This window comes from Phalacrocorax aristotelis, chromosome 6 (genome assembly GCF_949628215.1).
Source record: "Phalacrocorax aristotelis chromosome 6, bGulAri2.1, whole genome shotgun sequence".
NCBI lineage: Eukaryota > Metazoa > Chordata > Aves > Suliformes > Phalacrocoracidae > Phalacrocorax > Phalacrocorax aristotelis.
Window position 1 is genome coordinate 9,936,848 of NC_134281.1, and position 24,140 is coordinate 9,960,987.

A 24,140-nucleotide genomic window follows, 5' to 3' on the forward strand; every position below is an offset into this window, starting at 1 on the left:
AATTTAAAAAAAAAATAAAAAATTGTTTCCTGTGAAATGTTTTCACTCTCATTAATGAAAGATACAATTTCAGCTGAAGAAACTTATTAGTAAAATTTTATTTCTGGGAGAATCCATCTCTGTAGTTTTGCTGGCCTGATAGGAAAGAAAGTAATTTAGGAGAGAGGGCTTTATTTTGTTTGATGTATGGCCCTATTTCCCCTGCTCTTATACCCAGGTATGCAGATCTGGTAGTAAAAGTGATGATGCCTGGGCCTTAAGAAACCTGCTACTTCTTCAGACTCCTGCTATTGGTTCTTTATGTATACTTTGACAGGTCATTTAGGCTGGTTTTAATTTGTAAAATGCTTTGAAAGTTTGAAATCTGTTATGATCAGGAAAGTATTATTTTTATTATAAAAGTGTTACAAGCTTTTCAAAATAGAATAACCTTTATTTCAAACTCTGGATTCAATCTAATAGATCCCAGTTAAATGCAATTTTGTTTAATGAATGAGGCTGGAATTCATCACTCATTCTCTTAATTAGCAGCACTTGACTTTATGTACCAAAATGCCTGATTTGAAAACCGTTACTTCTTTGCAGTTAAGAAAATAAATAAATCTATCTTTCTATATATATCTATATACTTTAGGGGGTAAAGGTTATTTGAAATGCCATATAAGTTTCTTGTTGTGATTGCTGATTACCAGTAATGCAACAGCTATGTAGAGCATATAATTTTGGCACAACGTGATCATTTCTTTAAGCATTGCTGCTTCTAAGGTAATGCAGTAAGTGCACAAGAGACTGCTAAAGTTTTAAATAGGGAGATCATGTGATGTGGCATTCTCATCTAATTTAAACTGATTTTTACAGCTTCAAATGCAGTAAATTTTTAACATCCAGGTTAATATGTTCAGAAGACTTGTCTTTTTCAGAAATAAGACGACCAATGAACTTTTCAGTACTTTGTCCTCCCTGTCTCTACTCTCCCATATCTTGTTTTGGTTGAAGGCAAGCATGTATTTGTAGTTCACCAACTCTATACTGGTTTTCCTAGATTGACTTCTTATTTTTGTCCAAGCAATGAGAAAGCTTCTAAGATTATTCTGAAGTTAGTGGTCTACCTAGTGCTGACTGTAAAAATCTGTCTCTTTACTTGTATCTAATTTGCATAATGACTCTGTGGCCTGTAAGTGCTATATAATATAAATTATACAACACGCTAACCAGGAAAAACAGTTTGATTTAATAAATGTTCCTCCAACACATTAGTCATTCATTGCATATAATTACTTGGAGACTCAGAATAGGCACAGCTGTAATATGGCTTGTGTTAAAGTTGAGATTTTTCAATAATGTATTTCATAGGTTACTTTTTCGGGTTTCCTCCAAGTTCCCTTCTCTTTGTATTGTATAGAAAATGACTTCCATCAGAAGTGGATTGACTAGGAAATATTTAGTCTTGCTGCCTCTGAGGCTCTCAGGCCTCTGAGAGAGTATGCTGGATTGCTCAGTTACACAGATGTAAAATTAATAGCTGGTAAAAGCTCCCTGTATTTGTCAGACTATTCTCTCTTGCACACAGTGGGATGGCTGCTTGAGGCGTGGAACCACAATGAGAAACAGCTGCACAACCTAACTTCCTAGTCAGACGATTCAGAAATTTCAAGAACATATTGCAAACAAAACCAGTGCCAGCCACAGGTATACTTCAAGATTCGTCTAATTATATTTGTACTGTACTAAATAGAAAAGAGAAATGATACATTTCACCAGAGTATTTAACCTTGTAGTGTCGGTAGTCTTGATCATATATTGCATGCTTGAAAACATAAACTTAGGTCACTTCTGGTATGTATGGCTACAAAAATATGTATATGTATGCCACAAAAAGATGACTTCATATCCTAGGTAATTTAGATGCTTTTGAAACTTTTCTTGAGGTTTGTGTAGATATGTTTATATGTCTCTTCAAGGTTGGAAATTAAGATTTTGAAAGTTTTTCGAGGGTGTTTCTTGGTTTTGGTGATGCTTTTTTTGTTTGGGGGGTAGGATTATCTTGGTATTCTTCCCGAAGTGTATCAGCAGACTCAGGTATGCATCACAGGCCTCAGGTGGCTTAGGTGTGAGCAGGCACTTATTTGTTGAGATGGAAAACCGTGATGGCTAAGGGGCAGTTACAACAATATCATTTCTTTGTGGTGTCGGCCACAGGTCTGGCATGCATGTGCTAGCCAAGTAATGCCAAAGCACTATGTGACTTTTTTTATGTAGCACCTGAATAGTTTTTGCAGAGCCTGTCATTATGGAACTGTTTTCTACCTTGATACCGTCATGCAAAAATAACTGAGGCTTTCACTGATTTTTTTTTTTCTTTTTGTAGGTATATCTTGGTAAGTTATTTCACTGTTTCTTTGTGTTTATCATTACTCCAGTTAATCTCATTTTTAACTCATTCCTGTGGAGTGTCAATAGCTTAAATATTCTTCCCTTCTAGATCCTTATATATAATAAAGGGATTTGTTTTAGTAACAATCAGATTTGTTTTGGTTCTGTCTAGTGACTCAGAAATTATTTTTGTGGCAGGGATTATAAAACATAAAATTCTACTAAAAAGAGGTCTTGACAATTGAAAGTTTGGAGGAAAAGTGACTTCCTTTTTTCCTTATAAAAGTAGGGAATAGCCTAGTTCGTAATATAACTTAAGGGCAGAATAAGGAGCTTCTGCTTCTTATACTAGTTCATACTATAACTTAAGGGCAGACTAAGAAGGTATGACTGCTCAAGTGGCTGTTGAAGACAGTAATTTCTGAACAGCAAAAATGTTTAGAAGATATTTCACTGACTTGCTTTGAGCATAACATACTACAGAAATCTATAATATAGGAGGCAGAATGTGTTACTACCTGACTTAAACATGGAAAAAAATGAAGTAGTAAAAGGTGGTTTTTTGCCCTCTCCCAATATTTTTCTCATGGTCCTTCCTTTCTACGTTCCATTGAGTACTTTAGTGAATATCTGAAAGTGAAAAAGCGTGCATTTAGAACTAAATAATGAAAATCAAGGCTGAAAAACATGACTTCTGTTTATGTTTATAGTTGGAATATAAGAATGAAGCGTATCAGTGATAGAAATCTTGAAAGTAAGAATCAACAAAAAAGGTGGTTTGGCAATGCATTTAACTTAACATAGGAGTTATTTTGTGTTAATAAGAATGTGTTTCATGCCTAAAAGTGATGTTAAACACAAATGAAAAGCCCTTCTAACTATTATAACAACTATGTACTTGAAATTAATGTTGTCTTATACCAGCTGTTACTGCCTCTGCAAAACAGCCTTCACAGTGGAATGCCTCACCTGTATCAAGTTGAGTATATGCATAAACCTTTGCAAGACTGGAGCTGTAGGATTTCATTAAATGCAAAATGGTAAACTTTTATAGTTCTACACTTAATGTTTTTGTAAACCAATCTATAATTTCATTATGATAGAGGAAATTGTCTGAGTTTTATGATAAGCTGTTTTAAACAATTACATATTCTAAGTCTTTTTGAAGAGAAGAAATAGAATAAATTGGGCTTTTGCTAGTGCTGAAGTATATCTGGTTTGTTGTTTTTCTTTTTTTAAACAGAGCTGGGTGTATTCCTGCACACCCTGTGATTTGAGAAAGTTTGTTTAATGAGGATCTTGTGTTGCTGCTTTTCTCTCCCTGCACTACTGCCTCAAAGGAGAAAGGCATCAGCATGGGGGAAAAAAGCTTTTTTACTTACAGGGTCTTGGTAAAAGTCAGTAACTATGTTTGTCCTATCATTGTTCGTTCTTTGCCATATGGCTGTTTTGGTAGTCTCATCTATCATGTCATGCCTTTTGATCAAGACACTAACATTTTCTCCTCTTTCTAGGCACATAACTTAGTCTTGTGAGTTGACTGACTTGTCTGTGGCTACCTTCATATTCAGAAGGGGGATGAAACTGGTGTAATGTGTGACTTAGAGCATCTCCAGAGGAGCTAGCCTTTCTCTGCTGCCTTCAGATGGCATTTAAGAGACTATAAAAGGTAGCTATGCATGACTAAAGTTACATGGGTTGCTGACATACTTCAATGTCTCAAATTTTATTTTTGTTAGAAAGCAAGGACATGAGATTTTTAAGATCAGGGTTGAAGTCTTGGATGTTTTTATAACAAGTCCATACTTGCTTTGTAAAGTATTTTTTTTTCTAGTTACAGAAACTGTTTATAAACGTCGGTGTTTGAGTTCACTTGTGCTAAGATCTGAAGCACGTCTCACCTTTATGTATTCACATGATAGGTATGGTATCAAATTTTGCATACCTGAGAAGGCCAGAAACTTGTGACTTGACTTTGAGTTTTGGCGGTTCAGGGAGAGTTTGCTATTCTGGTGTTAAGTCATGATGCATATAAGGAGGTGAGGTTCATAGCGATATCCAGTGTGGTAGAATATGAATAATAAAAAAAAAGGTTTTAAAAAAAAAATCACTCCCCAGTGATGCTTACACTCGTTCTGAGAGTGGTAGGTTGTGGTTTTTGGTTTTTTTCTTCTTTTTTTTGGGGGGGGCGTTGGTTTTTTTGTTTGTTTTTGTTTCTGTTTTTAAGGAACAATCCTGGAAAAATCCCAGCTTTTTTGACCTTATTTTTGGAAGTCATAGCAGGGACAAATTGGAGGCATGTGAATTGAAGTAATTTCAGTTATGCATCTGAATAGCTACGTTAAGTTATACAGCAGTGTATAGTTCAACTTTTTACCTGGCAGTGTTGAAGGATGGTAGTCTTCTGAGAGACTAATTTTAAATTAGCGACAGGGTTTGTGGATACTTACAGATAGCAAGGTGTCAGTGCTGATGGGCTGCTTCTTGTGTGCATTGGTTTTTTTTCCTCCTCTGAAGAAGAGCAGGAAATAGCAAAGCATGTCTTTTCAGTGATTGCTGAAGTTATTGGACTGAAGCAAAGATGAAACCTCCAAACTTTAAATCAAGTAAGTGATGTTAATAGCCTTTCTTTTGATTGGTAGGAAATACTTTGATCTGTCATGACTTGATTAAAACACATAAGACTCAAAATGCAATTCTAAATTTTATAACTTCTTTGTGCAAGGAATGAATTACTGGTGATAGAACATACCAAGCATTTATTTTGAGACAAGAAAACAAATTGTTTTTGTTAATTTCTATTGGGACTAAATTTTACTTGAAGTTGTGGTACATACAATTTTCTAAGACATATGTAAATGAACTCATTAGTGCACAGTCATATTGAAATCCTATTTTGGCCCTGGGATAACTTGTCTTTTCAAAGCACAACATGACAATACTGAATCTTTAAAATATTTGTTCCATTTCTTTAAACATGATATTATTTCTATTTCTTCTTTCCATCGTATGTGTAGTGCCCAATATGGGGAAGATGTTTCCTTTTTCCACCGTTGTATTTTTAAATAGATGTTCAAACAGGCTTCAAAGTTAATCTTACAGTTAGGACAGTGAGAGAGAAGAGTAATCTATGGTAGCAGGCAAAGGGCTAAGGATGGAAAGTGTATTCCCCAGATGCCAGTAGCATAGACTTTATGGACTGATATGTAAAGTTCATTTCCTACTCCTGTGCTAATTCTTTTACAGATATGGTTTTACAGAAATAATTGTAAAGAAACAGCAACGTTTGCTTTTGCTACTACTCTGCTAGAGTATTGTGAATTTTTTTTTTAATCTTTTTTGAAGAAAAGCGTTGTGGGAAAAGGTATCTGAATAGCTTAAGAAACAAAACTAGGTATAAACAGTATGCACATGTCCTGGTTTTGGCTGGATAGAGTTAATTTTCTTCCTAGTAGCTGGTACAGTGCTGTGTTTTGGATTTAGTCTGAGAATAATGTCGATAACACAGGGATGTTTTAGTTGTTGCTAAGTAGTGTTTATACTAGTCAAGGACTTTCTAGCTTCCCATACTCTGCCGGGTGCACAAGAAGCTGGGAGGGGGCACAGCCAGGACAGCTGACCCAAACTGACCAAAGGGATGTTCCACACCATATATTGTCATGCTCAGCATGTAAACTGGGGGAGTTAGCTGGGGGGGCAGCGATTGCTGCTTGGGGACAGGCTGGGCATCTGTCTGCAGGTTGTGAACAACTTCATTACGCATCACTTGTTTTGTATATTATTATTGTTGTTATTATTATTTATTATTTTATCTTCCTCTGCTGTCCTGTTAAACTGTCTTCATCTCAACCCATGGTTTTACATTTTCTTTTTTTTCCTGATCCTCTCCCCCATCCCACCGGGGGTCGGAGGGTGAGTGAGCAGGTATTAGTTCCTGACTGGTGTTAATCCATGATAAGAAACTAATCGTTACATAGGAACTTTTGGTTCCTGCTGCTGCAACTGTAGGGTATTGGATTTGCTTATACAATACTTGTTAATGTTCTAGAGTGCATCTGCAGTAACAGAATGAATGTCTTTAACAAAGGTGGGGTTTAATGTCTTAAGGTGTGAATATAAACAAGACTGTCGCTTCTCACAGTTTTTTTTTGCTTGTAATTCTTCAGTTTACCTGTGTTGCTCCTCTTTAGAAATGTATGCATGAGATAATCTAATGTATGTAATCAGAGCTTGCAAAAAGGTTTGCTGTGTTCTACCTGGAATATTAATGTAGTGGGGTTTGAACCATGTTTGAGGTTGATTTTGCATCTAGCTTTTTGGTTGACCTATCTTGAGCTAGTTTTGCTCTTCTGTGGCTTTCTTTAGCACTTAATTACAGGAATCACTTTAAAAAACAACCAGAACAAAAACCAAGTTGTGACTAGCTTTATGGAGTAATTTTAATCCAACATCAGAAAAAAAAAATCCAAGTATAAAACAAAATCAAGATTTGAAGTCACTGTAAATTATCTAAATCTGTAAATATGGAGGCCTTTTATCTGTTACTTATTCTGTCATTATATAAACACATGTATCTAGAATTATAATTCACAATTATGATAGGTATTTTATCTACAGAGAATTTGTCAAGACTATATATTTTTCCTGAAACTTTAGTTTACTAAATGCTCCCTACTTTCTAAGGTGAGTTTGTCTTGCCATTTGAATGCACAAACTACAATAAGTTGGAAGTCTTGGACTTGCTTCATAAAAAATTCAAAACAAATTTTCTACCCTGCCAACCAGCCACCCCACCCCCAAACTAAAACAGAATAAACCCCACCCCAAACCAATGATTAGCTATTTATTTAGTTAGAAGCAAAGGAACAGCTGAAGTAATACTGCAATCTGATTCATTTTGCCAGAGGTCTCAACCTCTCTGGTGTCCCAGTGATATCAGGTGCAAGATTCTTACTGAACAGAAAAAGCAAAAAATAAATGTGTTATATAGCTTGTGGTTTAAGAAATTATATTGGCAGGTGTTAAAAATGTTCTTTGGCGTGTGCAGCTTGGTTAATCTAAATTATTTTCACGTGTCTGATCACCCATGCATAGCAAGTGAATCTGTTTTTTTTACAAATATCCTGTTTCAAAACAAGAATAAGCAGCTGTTTTGTTTTAGTTCATATTGACACAATCAATTTAACTACTTTAACCCTGCTTAAAGAAGTGATGAAGCACAAGTTGCTGATGATGTTCTTAAACTGTGGGAATTTCTACTTTAAAACTTCTACTTAAGTCTCCCTTATTTAAATTGATCATTAAAGTTCCACTATTAACTAGAAGCACAGCAAGTGTGACACAAAGGAGGAGAGCCAGTCTGGATACTTAGTCTCTTCTTTAGTGTATATAGGCTCACATTTATAAAGGAAAAAGAAGAAACCTTTGTGCCAAAGACACTGTATAATTTTGGGAAGTGAGTAAAATCTGAAATGGCTTGAAATGCCCCTTCTTTTTTTGGGGAAAAAAATTTAAGATTTCTTCACAGTATTTTGATTTGTGGTGTTGCAAATGAGAAGTGATCCCATGTTTAAGATATCTTAAGAACAGGATGAATAGTGTCGTGGTTCAGCCCCAGTTGGCAACTAAACACCACGCAGCTACTCACTTGCTCCCCCCACCCCTGTGGGATGGGGGAGGGAATCAGAAGAGCAAAAGCAAAAGAAAAAAACTTGTTGGTTGATGTTAGAACAATTTAATAATGAAAATAAAATAATAATGATTATGATAATAATAATATAATTAAAAGGAAAAGGGAAAAAAGCCAAAACACAAACGATACAACCGCTCACCACCCACCGACTGACACTGCAGGTCCCAGAGTCACGATTGCTGCCTCCCTCCCCTGGCCAGCTCCTCCCAGTTAACATACTGGGCATGAAGTTACACGATATGGAATATCCCTTTGGCCAGTTTGAATCCGCTGTCTTAGTTGTGCCCCCTCCCCTCCCGGCTTCTTGTGCACCCGGCAGAGCATGGGAAACTAGAAAATTCCTTGACCTAGTACAAGCACTACCCAGGAACGACTAAGACATCTGTGTGTTATCAACATTGTTTTCATACTAAGTCCAAAACACAGCACTATGCCAGCTGCAGTGAAGAAAACTAACTCTATCCCAGCTAAAACCATGACAACAGAAAGAACTAGTTGATGGAACTAGTTCTGGCATCCTGACCTTACTACTACTTTTGCTTCATTTTGTGAAATGCAGTTGACTCTCTAAAGGCAACTTAATTAAAGAGCTATTGGAATCAAAGCTGGGAAATTGAAAACTGAGTTCAGTTCCTGGTTGTGGTTATGTTGTTTGTAACCTTGACATGGAGGCCAAATTCAGCTGTTTCAGTGTCTTCTAATATGTGGTAATAGGTGTTTTAGGTTATTAATTTAGTAAAGTATAAATACATAATACAGAGTGACTTAAAAAAAGTATACCTAGAGTTAAGTGCTGGAAATGGAAGTGCTTTTTAAGATTAAATATTCTCATAAATGTTTGAATATTTCCCTTTGGCTTAAACCTTTTTATTTTCTATTTGTTACAGAAATAAAGATGATAATATTGCCTATTGACAAACTCAGTCATACTGTATAGTTTACCTACAAAGTAAGTATTAGCTACAAAACATAATAGTGGCATCAGCCTTATAAATAAAACTAGAAATGATTGAAAACACTTTTCGAGATATCCATGGGGATATAGCACCCTTCAATTTTTTTTTAAGTATGTGCTTATTAGAATTACTGCATACAGCTTAGAAACTTTAATTAGAAGGTAGGTGAATTCTGAATTCTAGCATTTTTTCTGTGCAGATGGGCTATAAGGAGACAGAGTTGGGAGATAGACTCCATTCTGGGTTGTAGTATTTTACTGCCCTAATTAGTGTGTGGAGGCCCCACAGCCATTATACCAAGTCTCTGCCTTTTATCTTCAAGAAGCCACTTGCTGCTTTTCTGAACTGAGACTTCTCACATGTAATAATGTAGCATTTGTTATTTGATTAATACAACATTCAATATTCTGTCTTGCCTGGATTTCCCGGAGTAGTGAAAACTCATCTACTTTTTTTCAGTTGGTTTAGTTCAGGACTAAGTAAAACACAAATGTGAAACTCAGCTGTTACTTCCTCTCCCCTTTTTCTGCTTAGCAGGGCGTGACTCTATGTAGTCATACATAAGACTCTATGTAATCATCTACAAGCTTGTCTTTACTGTTTTAGTATACCTGGAGATTTGACCTAAATGATATGTCTGAAAACTTGCCTTGGAGGAGACCTAGAAGGTTAGTTAAATCGAGTAACTATGCCTCCAGCATGCCGTATTGCAATTTTCTTAATACTGTTACTTTGAAATTTTTTTTAAATTATAGTTTGTGAAATTCTAGAGGAATCTTTCACTAAGAACTATGGAACACAAAAAGTGTTAATTTAGATGGGACTTTCTACACGAATGAATAAGATTATAGAAATGGACGTTAATGAGACTGGACTCAGTTAAGCATTCTAGGAGGCCCTGGGTTGTATAAGTTGGTCCCCCCTGCCTTTTATTGTGCTAATGTGTCTTTGGCATACTTTCCTAAATCACGTACCTTACATAATCAGGCTGTGTTTCTGTCTGTCAGTCCTCTCTTCAAACTCACAGATCAGTGTCAAAAAAATTTGGAAGAGGTCCTCGGGTAATTGAGGCCCTATGTATTTCTGAGGGCATGCACTGACCAAACATCATCTACTTGAGATCATACCCAGGTTTTTATCCTGACAACTGTACACAGTTGTCTGGCAACCAGCTGATGTCCACGGCTGTTGGCAGTGATGAGACTGAACTATCCTTATCTGCCCTCTTTGTGGGCAGCTTCACAGCAGTAAGTCTTGCAGCCTTTCCCATTTGGGCAGAGTAACCAGTTTAAGAGAACAACCTTTTTGGTTCAGTTCTGTGCTTATCACTCTGTCATGATTGCTTCTAGGTCTCTTCAAGGGTACTTGCCTGTAATCGTGCAAAGTTGGGCAAAAAGTTGAGTGTTAATATATTGAGGTGGCATACTGATAAATCAGTGCTGCCTTAGCAGCCATTCTTGCTGTCGTGGTTCAAGCCCAGCTGTTAACTAAGCACCACACAGCCACTCACTCACTCACCCCTGGCGGGATGGGGGAGAGAATCAGAAGGGTAAAAGTAAGAAAACCCCTGGGTTGAGATAAAGACAGTATAACAGGTAAAGCAAAAGCTGCGCGCACAAGCAAGCAAAACAAGGAATTCATTCACTCCTTCCCATGGGCAGGCAGGTGTTCAGCCATCTCCAGGAAAGCAGGGCTCTGTCAAGCGTAACGGTTACTTGGGTAGACAAACGCCATCGCTCCAAACGTTCCCCTGTTCCTCCTCCTTCCCCCAGCTTTATATGCTGAGCATGACACCATATGGTGTGGGACATCCCTTGGGTCAGTTGGGGTCAGTTGTCCCTGCCGTGTCCCTTCCCAACCCCTTGTGCCCCCCCAGTGGCTCTGTGTAAGCCCTGGTTACAGTAGCAACAAAAACATCCCTGTGTTATCAACACTGTTTTCAGCACAAATCCAAACCACAGGCCCATACTGGCTACTGTGGAAAAAATCTATCTCTATCCCAGTCAAAACCAACACAGTTGTTCAAGTGTTTTATACTAAAAAAGAAATCATTAAACCTCCAAGTAGTCCTTAGATAACTTAAAAGCATCGGCAGAAGAAAATTAAGCTGAATGAATTAGTGTGTTATTCAAAGTTACCTGAAGACTTTTCTCTGTAGAGTGCTCACGCAATGTGACACCTCACTGTAGGACTCTGTGCACCCTGGGGACAAGGTGACGCATTGTCTCCCGCTTTGTGGTCATGGTCACTGCCTTAAGAGTGTGTCTTCACATGATTAGGTATCAAAGGAGTGGGGTATTATGTCTTGGGGCTTCCAAGAATATACTTGTTAACAGGCCGGGGAGGAGGAAATATTAGAGCTAAACTTCCCAATATTTTTTTGGTTTAGAATTTTTCTGTGGATTTTAAAAATGCTTTCCTGATTAATAAACATTTTACTTACCACTTAATAGAAGATGGATATTGTACTTTGCATCGAGGAACAGTATACTTTTAACGTAATGGGAATCAGTTTATAATAAAGCTTTTTCCCCCTAGGAAAGTTCTTAGCCTTCAGTAAACGTGTACTTAAATGCTGATTTTTTTTAATAGTACGATTAAGGTTAAGCTGTTTAAAATGAGAGTTGAAAATAAGGTTTTTGTTTCTTAATACTAAGACCCAAGTCTGTCTTGTGGGAGGAAGCTTCATTCCAACTGAAACCCTGATGCAACTGAATTAAAGATTTCCTTAATAAGGCCAGTCCAGCAAACTCGGCAATTTCATAGCAGTTGAAAGAGAATCTGGGGGAGAAAAATACCTAGAAAGAGGAGTTGTAGAAGAGAGTGGGGTTATAGGCAAGGGTCAATCATATACTAGGGTTCAGAGTAGTTGGAATTCAAGGTGCTGTAGATTGTGTTTGTAATATGTGTAGGGTTATTTAATTCAGACCTGTGCTTTTAGATTTTTTGTTAATTGTTGATATTTATTTTCCTGATGGTGTATTAGAAATATGGTATGTTCGATTCTCATCATGTCACTGATCTACTGTTAAAGGTTTTTTTTGCATTTCTAAAGTCTTTCAACTTAATGTCAGCAGCCCCAAAGAAAAGGGGCTAACTAGTATTTCTAGAAATCAAGTGTTCAGGCTTAGTTTAATTTCCTGTACAGAGAACTATTTCTATAGGCTCCAGCCCAACTAATCTCAAAATCAACAATGTCTTTCCATAGACTTCTGCTGGCTTTAGATCAGTTCCCCATAGAACCTGTTCATATTGTTAGATAGATAGTGGCTTGTTTTTGGTGTTTTTTTTTGTTTGTTTGTTTGTTTGTTTTTCTCAAAAGTAGAAGAGTACCTTTGGGTATGTAGTATATTGAAGGAGTGATAATAGATTAAAATGTATGCCAGAGTATTCAGTCAGTAGAATTTCTAAAGCTGTATTGCATCTAAAACAACTATGTTCTTCAGTGCTAAATTATTTGCATTTTAGATTTTTTTACATGCCCATTATACTCTGTCGTAGTGTTACCTCCATTTATTGATTTGGGACATATGCCAGTTTCTAATTGTTTCTTTCAACTAGCATTTTTCGAAGTGCTGACTCCAGTCTAGTAATTCTTACCCTTCAGACTGTACCATCCTTTGCCATATTCTGCCAATCTCCCTGAGCAGTTTGAGGGGCCGTGTGCTTGGTCAGTCTTAGTCTTTGTCCTACCAAATGGTGTATTTTGTATTTAAAGCATTTTGAAACTACTTTTCTGTTGCTAGCAGGTTTTGGTGGGTTGTTTTGGGGGAGGAAGTGTTCTTTTTCTGTTAGTTTCGGGGATTTGTTTTGTTTGGTTTTGGTTTTGTTTAGGGTTTTTTGTTATATCTTAGTCTGTGTAGTTACAGGGTGGATGTGACTTACGTGTTTGAAAACTCTTCAGTGTCTATGCCAGATGGAAGCATTCTGTACGTCACTTTACATCTGAATCCTCTTGCATGCTGTTTTCTTTCCACAGTCTAGCAGTCCCTCCCTCTTTTGGACAGATTGATGCAGCTCTTTTCCCTGGAGCAACTTTCAGTCATGTTTTATGCTGGTTACTTGTTTTCTCATCACTCTGCCTCCAGCCGCCAAAACTAAACAAACTGCTTTTCCCCCAGTCTCTCAGTTTTCTTTCATTGCAGCTTAGACTTTTCTGTTTTCATTCTTCTTTCATTCCATTATTTGCAAAGAGTTAATTTAGATGTGTATTTATTAGGGAGGAGAAAGTCTTCTTATTTTTTATATATAAATATAGATATGCTGTGTATGTAGATATATATATACACACACATATATATATGTAGTTTGTTAGAACACCACTTTTGGAGAACTTGTACAATTCTGGTTTATGTTATGCACACTGTTGGGCTCTGGGTCATGTCTGTGTGTCATGTCGTGTCTGTTCTTGCCCACCCCCCTCTTTTTTAGAGCTGGCATTGATACAGGTGTCTTGGTCAAACAGTTTCTGATTTTACGATTGGTTTGTTTAGTGAGTCAGGGACCTCCTTGTTCAGCCAGATCTTTCAAACATTGCCTTGAGAATTGACACATAACTCTAAAGTAGAACATTTGGACACACTGTTTAAGTTGTACTTTACTCTCCGTTTACTGCCACAAGTAAGACTTGAAACTAACTTACGCTCCAAGTTTAAACTGGTGAACTTTGTATTGTGTGAGAGGAGAAAGTAAGTTGCTCAGGGAGACTTAAACTGTACCACTAAAAGTTAAACAAAAGTTTAACTTTTGTAGCTTGCCCATCAGTGTGGCTTGCCCATCAGTACTAGTGGTAACTGACGGTTTTTTTTTCCTTCCCCCCCCGCCTATAATTCTGATAAAACCTTTCCAAAAAGGTTTTGACTTAGCTGCAGAGAAATTTCTTCTTTGGTTAAGTCTAACCTGGATTCTAGAATAAATTTCTCTGATCAAACGTGACAGATAGCTGTTTCAGAATTAAGATAATTTGTAGTCTTTAAAGTAGCCCTGGAGCTGCAGATATCACAGTGGTGCTGAAGAATAAAGGGAAGGTTGGGGTGAAAGTAGTAGATTTAAGCTGAACAGATATGAGCTCAGTTCCTGTCTCTTGCTTCTTCCTGACTTCCTGTTTGGTATTAGTAAAATCATTTAGGTTTGTCCAGTATTTTAAGGATTTTGTTCATAAACCCCACTGACTTTCAAGGTCAAAGGAATTTAGATGTGCAAGTAGATTATTTTGAAAGATCTTGCCTTTCCTTCTTTGCTTCCATCTGAGAGAGGTGATGAAAACTCCATTCCTTTATCTTCTTTTTTGATTTACATTATCTTCACTGGGCAGGGGAGCTGCACTCCTGCACATGAACAATAACCACTCCAGTAGGACTGGGGGAGTTTGAGAGTTCCAGAGCTCATGGAAGGCTCTAGGGGACTCATTCATGGAAATGTACTAGGCTATGTTAAAAATTCTTTGAGATCTTGAAAACTGCAAATGAAAGGCATTTGATTTTTTTTTTTTTTGTAAAAAGTGCATTTGTACAGATGCATAGTAAAAGTTATTATTGTGTCAGCAGATTTCTTAGAGGTATGCTGAACAATAGCTTAGCTGAAAAAATAGAAAACAGTGTAATATAAGTTTGATGGATGTGAACTATTTCTGCAAAATGTCCTGGCAACTATAGTCTCTGCAAGAAAATTTCAAGGAGGAAGATTTTGGTTTAGCTGTTCAATAGAAAGTTAAAACAACAAAATACAAACCAGCAGCAAGAGCTCAACTTGCTTTGATGCAAAAAGTTTGAGAAGAGTTTTTGTAAGTATTTGGTTGTCTCAAATGTCTTGTCAAGGAGCTAGCCAGAATTGGATTTCAGTCTAAGTTAATGGCAAAGCAGATAATAAGAGCTCTCAGCAAGGAGCAATAGTAACAATCCTGATTCCTTGGCATGTCAAGAATTCCAGGAAGTGCTGCTTTTCTCTGAGACGTGGTGACTCCTGCAGTCATATGGAAATGTATTTGGGGTCTTCAGAAGACTAAAAAGGTTCAAATCAAAATGACGCTGTATGATGCATAAAAAACTGGAGACTGGAACAGCCAGTTGGTTGTGCCAACTGGAATGGTGCAGCTTTCAGCCATATGCCTACTCATCGCCCTGTGCTGTTCTGTTTAAAAAGATGTCTTCCCAGCTGCTTTATTTTTAAGGCAAAATAGATATGCACTTTCCTTGTTGACAGCTATGGAATCACTTTCATTTATTTTTCAATCTAAGAGCTATTAAAATTAGATAAGAGATGTAAGGTTTTTAATAATGGGTAAAAAGATTTAAAACAGCAAGGCTTTTAGCAACAGAACAAGTAGGGTTCTTATTTATGATGATGCACACAGCTTTATGCTTGTCTTATGTGGGCTGTTTCTTAGGGAAGCAATAGATTAGGATGTGACTGCTGTCTAGATTACGTGTAGGCAAAAATTAGAAATGCTGCTGGATAATGCTAAAGCCTTTTGGTAAAAAGTCTGAAAACCTATTAGAGGATTTTAATAACATGGAAAAGTATCTCATGGGGCCAGGTAATAAAATTTTTGTAGTATTCTCAGGAATTGTATATAAGTAGAATTATTAGAAAACATGCATTCAATTAATCTAGTTTGAAATTCTAAAATACTATAGATGTCACAAAAAAATAGAAGGTTAGAAAGGCTTTCTTTTGTGGGGATGAATAGCACAAAACTCTGTTGAAATACTGAGTGTGTAGACTCCCTCCCTCCCTCCCCCTTACTGTTATATACAGTGGACAGTTAAACAAGTTGCAGTGGCTATGCAGCTTTGCTGCCTGATTTATTGCACATTTAATTTAATTCACTAAAGGTGACCTTTTTGTATTTCGCTACAGAGACACAGACTTTGCTGGCTCTGATTACCCTGGCTTATGTTGGAACTTCCTATGGTAAAAAGGACATGACAGTTATACCCACGTGCCATTATATGACCTGGCTGTTGAGCATTTATTTACCAGACTTGGCACTATTTTAATTTCCTCACTTGCTCACTTTTAGATACTTGACTAAAAACTTATCTCAACCATGTCCTTACCCACTATGTGCAAACTACCTCAAACAACAGCTGCTCAGCACAGAGCAAAAACCATTTGGACTGTTAGTTGGTGAGAACACAGGATGGTGATTCAGTGTTGTGCTGCTGGTGTTTCTTTGGGTGTCTGATCTACAGAGGGGTTACTTTGTGATATGTATTCGTAGCTGTGAATATATAATGTGAAGCCTATTCCCTTAGTAGAAATAGAGGAATGATGACTTGCAAGAGGCAATTTTTTGGAGTGCGTTCTGTGGGTAAGTTTAAGAACAAACTGGCTCTCTGGGTGGTTCCCACAGTGCTGCATGTTAGCCCTTTGAACAGGGGAGCGTGGAGTGTAAGGCTGTGTCTGCCTTTTGCTTTCTTTGGAGTGGGGCGTGATGGTGTTTAGTAGTTGTTTTTGCCAGTCAGGTGTCTTTTGGAAGACCTGGGACCTGTTTCCTCCAGAAGCTTTTCCAGGGGATGGATATTAAGTAATTGCTTAGATAAAGAGGACAAGGCTTTCCTTTTTCTTGTCTTTTGCCCATCTCTCATACTTAAGGATGCAAGAAAAAAAATTAATGACTAGTAAGCCTTTCACCTGGGTAGATCAGCTCTAAGTTTTCTTTGTCCTTCCTGGAACTCAGTGGTCTTAAGTCAGTCTTATTGAAAAGCCTTAATCAGTAAAACTCAGAGTTACTTTTCCTCAGTACTAAATTCCAAAAGTAAATCTAGGCAGTTACTGTGAAATACTGATTTTTACTCTGGCTCTTTTTTGTTTCTAAATAAGATGTCATAGAGTAGCAGTAATTTTGTTTTGTGTTCAGCTCTAATTTAGTGTTAGAATTCAATCTAATTGACATATTTCAATTTTCCAATAGAAGTTTGTCTCTAATTTGATGTTTATGACACAGGTTGAATCTTGTGTCTTTGCATATTAATAAGTATTCTAGAAAGGTATTTGATTTTCACAGCAATAAATTTTAACGACTTCTGTTTGTACAGCATTAGAAAACATCTGGTGTTATCAAAACTCATAGACAAAATGAATGTGCTGGAGGGAAGACTGTCCTTTTCTGCTCATTACGGCCTCAGCTGTTTATTTTACCCTTAAATAAAAACAATTTTGTGTGCATGTGATAATATTAAGACTCCTGCATTATTAGATTTTGGTGTTACATAAAATTTGAGGAGCTGCTTTTGCTTACACAATGATGTGGTAATGTAGTTTTTTTGGTTTGTTGCAAGTAGACACTCCAAGTGAAAAAGATGCTTTCTTCTAACTTGTTGAGAACTCTCTGTGTGTTTTTATAGCTGTTATACTTAAGCGTGTCTTGCAAAAAATACCCAAGAAGCATAATAGTTAGCTGCCTAAAGGTTTTTTGGAAAATGCTGTGGAGAAAATTTTGGAAAGTTGCTGTGTATGTTTGCACCCGTGCAATCCACCTGTAGAAAAAAAGAATGATTATTCCCTTGAGCTTAAAATCTCGTTCACGCTTCCATATACTGCAGATTTATGGTATTAGCTCTTCATTAATACAGACCCTCTCTAGGTGAGCTCTGTCACCTGTGTTAATCAGGTTTGTACCTCCAGGTTTTTTTTTAATATGTACCAATATTTAAAGTAGCAGTGAATAGGAAACATTATCTAATTTAGAAGACTATTTATGATGTGTGCCTGATCCTCAGCCTATAGAGTATAACTGGTGGTGTGGTGGTTTTTGGTGGATTTTTGTTGGGTTTTTTTGGTTTTTTTTTTTGTTGGCTGTGGGTTTGTCTCCCCCATTCCCCTCATGAAGAATGAGGATTATAGTGCAAATTCAGACGAAATGCAGAATGGTTGTAAGTAGGATTTAATCTTCTCCTTCAAATATACCTGAATTAGAAATTTCTTTAAGGAGTGGAAGTGACCCTAGGGGACAGAAGTAAAAGAGACAGTCTGGGGCTTATACACCTCTACATAATGGCACTCCTCACAGTGGTGCTTTCAAACAATGGTTACAGCATTTCACAGCAGCAATGTCTTCACACTATGCAAATTCATCAAGCAATAGATCTCCCAGTCACTGGATTTTTCTCTGCCACACAAAAATTCCCAAAGGGTTGTTCAGGACAGCAAGTAACTTGACTGTTGAAAGATGAGTGGTTTGTTGTGGTGGTTTTGGTGGTGGGTTTTTTTGTTGGTTCACACCACCCCACCCCAGTACCTGTGCTCTATTGTATCTTGGCCAAATCTCATCCATCTTATCTTTGTCTTTGCAAGTGCAATATAAAGACAACTGGATTGGAAGGGGATCTTCTATCAATTGCCAAAGCTGGGAATACGTATGGCTGTCTTGGAGGATGTATGTTCTGGAAATAAAGAGCTCTGAGGGTAATACCATAATAATAATAACAACTTTTAAAATAGTGAGTCCTGTATAATTAGAAAGAAGAAAAACAACTGTTGTTGCATTTTGGAGTCTCCTATCTTACCCTTATGTGTAAGAAGGTTACCAAGTAAATAGTATGCCAGTATTAAGACATGTACCTGTTGAAGTGGGTCCAAAGGAGGGCCACAAAAATGATCCAGGGGATGCAACCACCTGTCCTATGAGGAAAGGCTTGAGAAAGTGGAGGTTGTTCAGCCTGAAGAAGAGAAGGCTCTGGGAAGACCTTATTGCAGCCTTTCAATACTTAAATGGGGCTTATAAGAAAGATGGGGACAAACTTTTTAGTGGGGCCTGTTGCGAGAGGACAAGGGATAATGGTTTTGAACTAAAAGAAGGTAGATTTAGAACACATATAAGGAAGAAATGTTTTACAGTGAGGGTGGTGAAACACTGGAACAGGTTGCCCAGAGAGGTGGTAGATGCCCTATCCCTGGACTTGTTCAAGGTCAGGTTAGACAGGGCTCTGAGCAACCTGGTATAGCTGAAGAAGCCCTGCTCATTGCAGAGGGTGTTGGACTAGGCAAGCATTAAAGGTAACTTCCAACCCAAACTGTTCTATGATTTTGTGAATTTTTAAAAGTTTTTTTAAAAGTTTTTTTTAAAAGTGATACTGAAACTATACATTTGTTTATATGAAAAAAGAAATCCCACAGAGTTTGTGATTATTCAAATAGATGATATATTAGATCTTTAAATACTACCTTGACAGTTATGCTTGACTGCAGTCAATGAAGCATGCTGCCTCTTGCATTTGCTGATTTTGTCAGTTAAATCATTTGATAGGTTCTCTTCTGTAGACGATATTACGGTAGTAGGCAATGGTTAGTTGCCATAAATCAATAGTTTGTCTGGTTCTTGAAATATCTACCATAAAACAGCTTTAGTCTCAAGTCTATGAAAAAGGGAATAAATTTTATTTTGGGAATTTGCACAGAAGCATCTGCTGTACCATAAAGTAAAAGTTACGTATGGTGACTTGGGCACAGGGCAGGATTCTTCTAACTTAGGTAAGATGTCTACTTTTGATGGAATTCAGTGAAAAGGAGGCTTGTAGTGCAGTGTTTTTAGGCTTTTCACATTGATGCTGAAAATGACAGCAGAGAGCATGAAAAACTAATTGTTGAAAAACGTTTTTGGTATAATTTGCTACAAGTTTTCATTGGACTTTTTTTGAGTGCTGGTGTTAATTACTAATCTGACGAACATATTGTTTGAACAATAGTATTTTGTGTGTAATTTATGGCAAACGAGTATGCTTAAGTTTTTCTTGCGCTTATTGCTGTGACATTTGAGGATTTTCCTAGGTTTAAAAAACCCAAAATGATCTAGGTCCATTAAATAATCAACACAAGATTGAATGGCGAGAAACAAACTAATGTTTTCTAATTTTAATTTTTTAAAAGTAAGAACTGTAATTATGTTGATATTTTATGTGATGTGGTGTATGCAAATTTAGGTGTTGTGTCTAGAACAAAATATGGTCATGGTGGCTTAATGTCTTTTCTGCTAGAGATGACTTAATTAGGAAAAAAAAAACACCAAGGAAAATGGTTTGAGAAAGAATTGTAGCATTGCATTATATAAACTGAAATTTAGGTTTTGGTCTCAATTTTAAGAATACCGATATCAAATAAACTCTTTCAGAATAGTTTTAGGTAGACAAAACTCTGTTAATATTACAACTAGACTTTGGTTTTATTAAAATGCTTCTTGCCGTCTTCCTTGACCATTATTGATTCATATCAAATTTAGAATAAAAAGTAATTTCTAGTGGGAACTATTTCATTTTAACACACTTCACCATTCTCCTCCCCACAAGGAATCATAAGCAATTCTTCTCAAATATATGTATGTTTTTCCTATATATATGCTGAACTTGAACATGAGGATTTGAAATGTTTTATTGATATGGGGAGAGAGACAGTTTCATCATTACTGAAAGGGTTGAACTAGTTGTATTTATGGGCTCCGAAATCAGAAGATTGGAAAGGCAGCCCTGAACCACCCAAAGTAGAGGTTTCTCACTAGGTACATAGACAGATGGGTACAAATACAATTTTGTTTGGTGATTTTTTTTTTATTTTTTTAACCTGTCACTCGTTTCTGTAATTTTATGAGCAGGAAAATTTAGTCCTCTGTAAGCTTGCATTATTAGTACTAAAAGTTTTGTGTGTGTGTGTGTAATTATCTTGCTTTTTTCCTTCTTTTTGCATTTGTGTTTAGCTGCCCTCTTTTTCCTGAAAAAATTCCTATTGTAGAATTGAAAAGCTGAGGCTTGCTTTAAGAATATCTATACTTTTCATAGAATGCCAGGTGTGCATCATGATTACTTGTGAAGTACTTCAGGTCAGTGTTCTCAGAATATTTGTGTAAAACATGTGTCACTTAATGATTTTCATGGAGTGAGAAATTCTTATGGTCTTTTTCTACCCAAGTTGAAAACCATATGAATAACTGTACTCCTATTAACGTAGACACTTTTTATACATCAGTGAGTAGAGAACAGATGCACAGACTTAAGATGGATTTGAAATTAAAGGTTTGGTTGTTATTTTTTTGGTAGGGTCACAGATATGTTTCAGAGTATTTCTTGATTATTTTTTTATGGTGATTTAGATCAATAGGTTGAAACTGTCTGCTTGCGCGGGATGTTTTGTTCTGTAGTTAATACTACTATATTACAGAAGCCTTATTTTAACTTTAGAAAGCTTTGCGTTATTGGAGTGGAAGAGTAAACATCAAGCCTTAACATCAAATGTCCTGAGAAATTTTTTGTCTTATGTGGAAAGTACTATAATATTGTATGACTGCTATCTTCTAATTTTCCTATTAAAGGGAGTGGTGTTAGGAAGGTTCATGTGCACAGTGAAGCACTGTCAGTATTTGCAGGAGAGCAACCCATGCCATCTTCAGTCAACTCCTCCTCTTCCTCCTTTCGATTTCCTTTCCATTCTCAAAAATCCCTTTTTCTCCCCCCAAAAGTTTCAGAGAAACTGATACAATTATTCAGTCCTTGTGTTCAACATGGTACATTGCAAAGCGTAGTCACCTTGGTTCGTGTTACTTATTTTCAAATGAATGCTTTTAGAGCTTCTTAAATGCCTTCAGTAAGGTTGAATTACAGTTATTTGAAAACAAACCTGTGGAAACAAGGCAAAAAGCAGGCATGAGAGATGAATCTTTTTCAGAAGAGGTTAGTTCTCCGATCCAGTTTAATTAAAAAAGCAGCATGGTGGATAAGCTGTTACCCCTGTCTCACTATCCCTTAAATATGAAATTCTTGTAGACTATGGTAACATCTTAAATAACATGGCAACTAAGACCTCTTGATAACTCCCTGCAGAGTTGCTTTTTTCAGATCTGATCAGTGCTGCTTACCAACAAACTGTACTTTGTTAAAAATGAATTTTTGGAGTGTTTGAGTAACAAGGACCAGAATAAGCGAGATCTCAGAGTCTTCCTCTCAGGATTGTTGCTGTTTGGCTTCCAGAAGGACTGAGCTAGGTTAGGAGTCGTGGTGTTGTGAGGTGGGTGCACTGTCCACTGGCTCAGTGGTTAGCCAACAAGCTGGCCTGCACATGTTCTGCCAGGAGAAAATGGTGATACAAGTCAGCTAGTTCTTTGGTTCTAGCCTCTTTCTAGTAAAATATGCGTTCTTGCGTCTCCAGCTGCGAGTGCAATAGCTTCAGTAAGGAAGTCCTTGCTCGCTATTTCCAGACCTGGCTAAGGACCTAAGGAGGTCACAGTCCTGTTTTCTGTTCTCTTGGGATTAAACTCATGAATGCTTTTTGGCCTTTTAAAATTGGGTGTGGGGTTGGTTTTTTTTTTTTCCCCCTCCGACCCCACGGAAAAGCTGGGGTGGATGGGTGGGGTGTTAAATCAGTGAAGCGCCCCAGGCTTTGCAAAAACACTTCTACCATGTCAAGCTTGATTATTTTTCCAGAGTAACTTCTAGCATAGGCCTTTACGTATGATCCAGTGACTTGGTAAGCAGCTTCTGCTGTTTCAGCTACATGAGTGTATTAAGGAGCTTAAGTGCTTATACTGCTTATCCAACGAAAGGTGGTTTAGTAAATTAATATAAAAATAATCAAGTGAATGTTAGCAAATTACACGTGCCACTTTCAGAGACTAGCTAGTAACTTTTTGTACTATACTTCTGCAGAATAGAAACAAAGCAGCTGCTGTCTTCAGAGAAGTGAATGTGCTCAGGACTGTCTAGGCAATTGGTCTGTTTTTGGAGAAAGCATTAGTATCTTTTACAAAGATCTATGGAGAAATAGAGGAAAAATGGTAATTTTCAGAAGAAAATCCAAATGGTAATGTTTATGTATTTTAAAATTTATAATAAGAAAGTATACCATAGTACTTTTTTCTTTGCAGAGGTGAAGATCTAAAATTTGATTACGGATGCAACTTATGTTAAAACCATTTAAATCAAGGAGGTCATGGTTTTTATTGAACGCTCAGACTGACATACCTTGCCTATTGTTACTGCTAAATTAAATTTCATTTTGACAGCTGACCACCAAGTCGCTCTTCCAGGGACTATTTTGTTCTTAGAGTGAATGTGACATAAAGAAAATGGTTTATCTGTGAATATTATTCCTTGTAGATTTTTTTTTTGTTCTTACAAATATGCTTTAATAGGCTTCAAGATTCTTGGGAACAGTGCTTTTTTCATTCTCTTGACATTTTTTTCAGTGTGAAAGTTGTGAAGTGTTGAAAGCATAGATTTTCCTTGATTAATGTAGCCTTTGAGATTCTCAGCTTCTTGGCAGCATGTCCTTAAAGATTCTTTTCTTTTTTTCTTTTCTTTTTTCCCCCCCTCCAAGATACAGAGGAGTAAACAGGTGTTCTTCCCAGGGAAAAGAGAATCTTGAAAATAGCAAGGGGAACTAGTCTTATCGCTAGATGTAAAAATAAAGTTGTTCCTGTTATCTCCCCCCTCCCCCAGTTCCCCTTCACTCACACATTTTAATGGACTGTTTCCTTGTTGATAGAAAAAATGAATTAAAACACACGTATAGCAGGGAAGTAAGATGACTGTTGTCTGTGTAGAGCATTGTCATAGGAAAAGTTTCTTGAAGCATGAAGAAAAGCTGAGATGTGCTGGTGCTGGAAAGTTGGAGTAAAAATAGTGTATTTACTGGCATACCAGATCTGTGAAGACAATGTGACGTAATTACAGAAACTTGACTTAGTGTAGCAACAGTTGAGTCTCTGTATATGCCCCCATGATTCCGAATTGTCTGTAGACCTTTACATTTAGAATGGCTTTAAAAGATGAATCACTGACTCAAAACCATGCTGTTACACTTTATATCAGGAAGCAAACCCCAGTATTTACTCTTTTTGCATTCAGAATGACTTCAATATCATCAAGTAAAATAATGAAGACAGTGGTCATGGTCTTCTATTAACTGTCTCTAGTTTGTGAAAGGTGCTTCTCGTTTTCACTTGGTGTGCATGACTGTAGGAGTGCCTGGTGTTAAGCGAATACGTATATATGAATATACTTGCAAGTGAAATGTGCTATGTTTGATCTGCTTGTTTAAAAATATGCAATAGTATTTACTCAGCGAGCTGTAGGTATGAGAACTTCCATGTTAGGTGATATACGTGTAATGGTGATGCAGAAAGGTGAATAGTT

At 37.0% G+C, this 24,140-nt stretch overlaps 1 protein-coding gene across 26 annotated transcripts in view; it reads left to right on the top strand.

The window, feature by feature from the left end:
* Positions 1 to 24,140, top strand: part of FHIT (fragile histidine triad diadenosine triphosphatase) — a 628,816-nt gene that overhangs the window by 40,528 nt on the left and 564,148 nt on the right. Inside the window, exon 3 of one of the 26 annotated variants that reach the window (XM_075095828.1) lies at positions 1,571 to 1,689. The exons of the other annotated variants lie outside the window; for them this stretch is intronic. The gene's annotated coding sequence lies outside the window, so the exon portion shown is untranslated. The remainder of the gene's footprint in view (positions 1 to 1,570; positions 1,690 to 24,140) is intronic. 26 annotated transcript variants of the gene reach the window in all.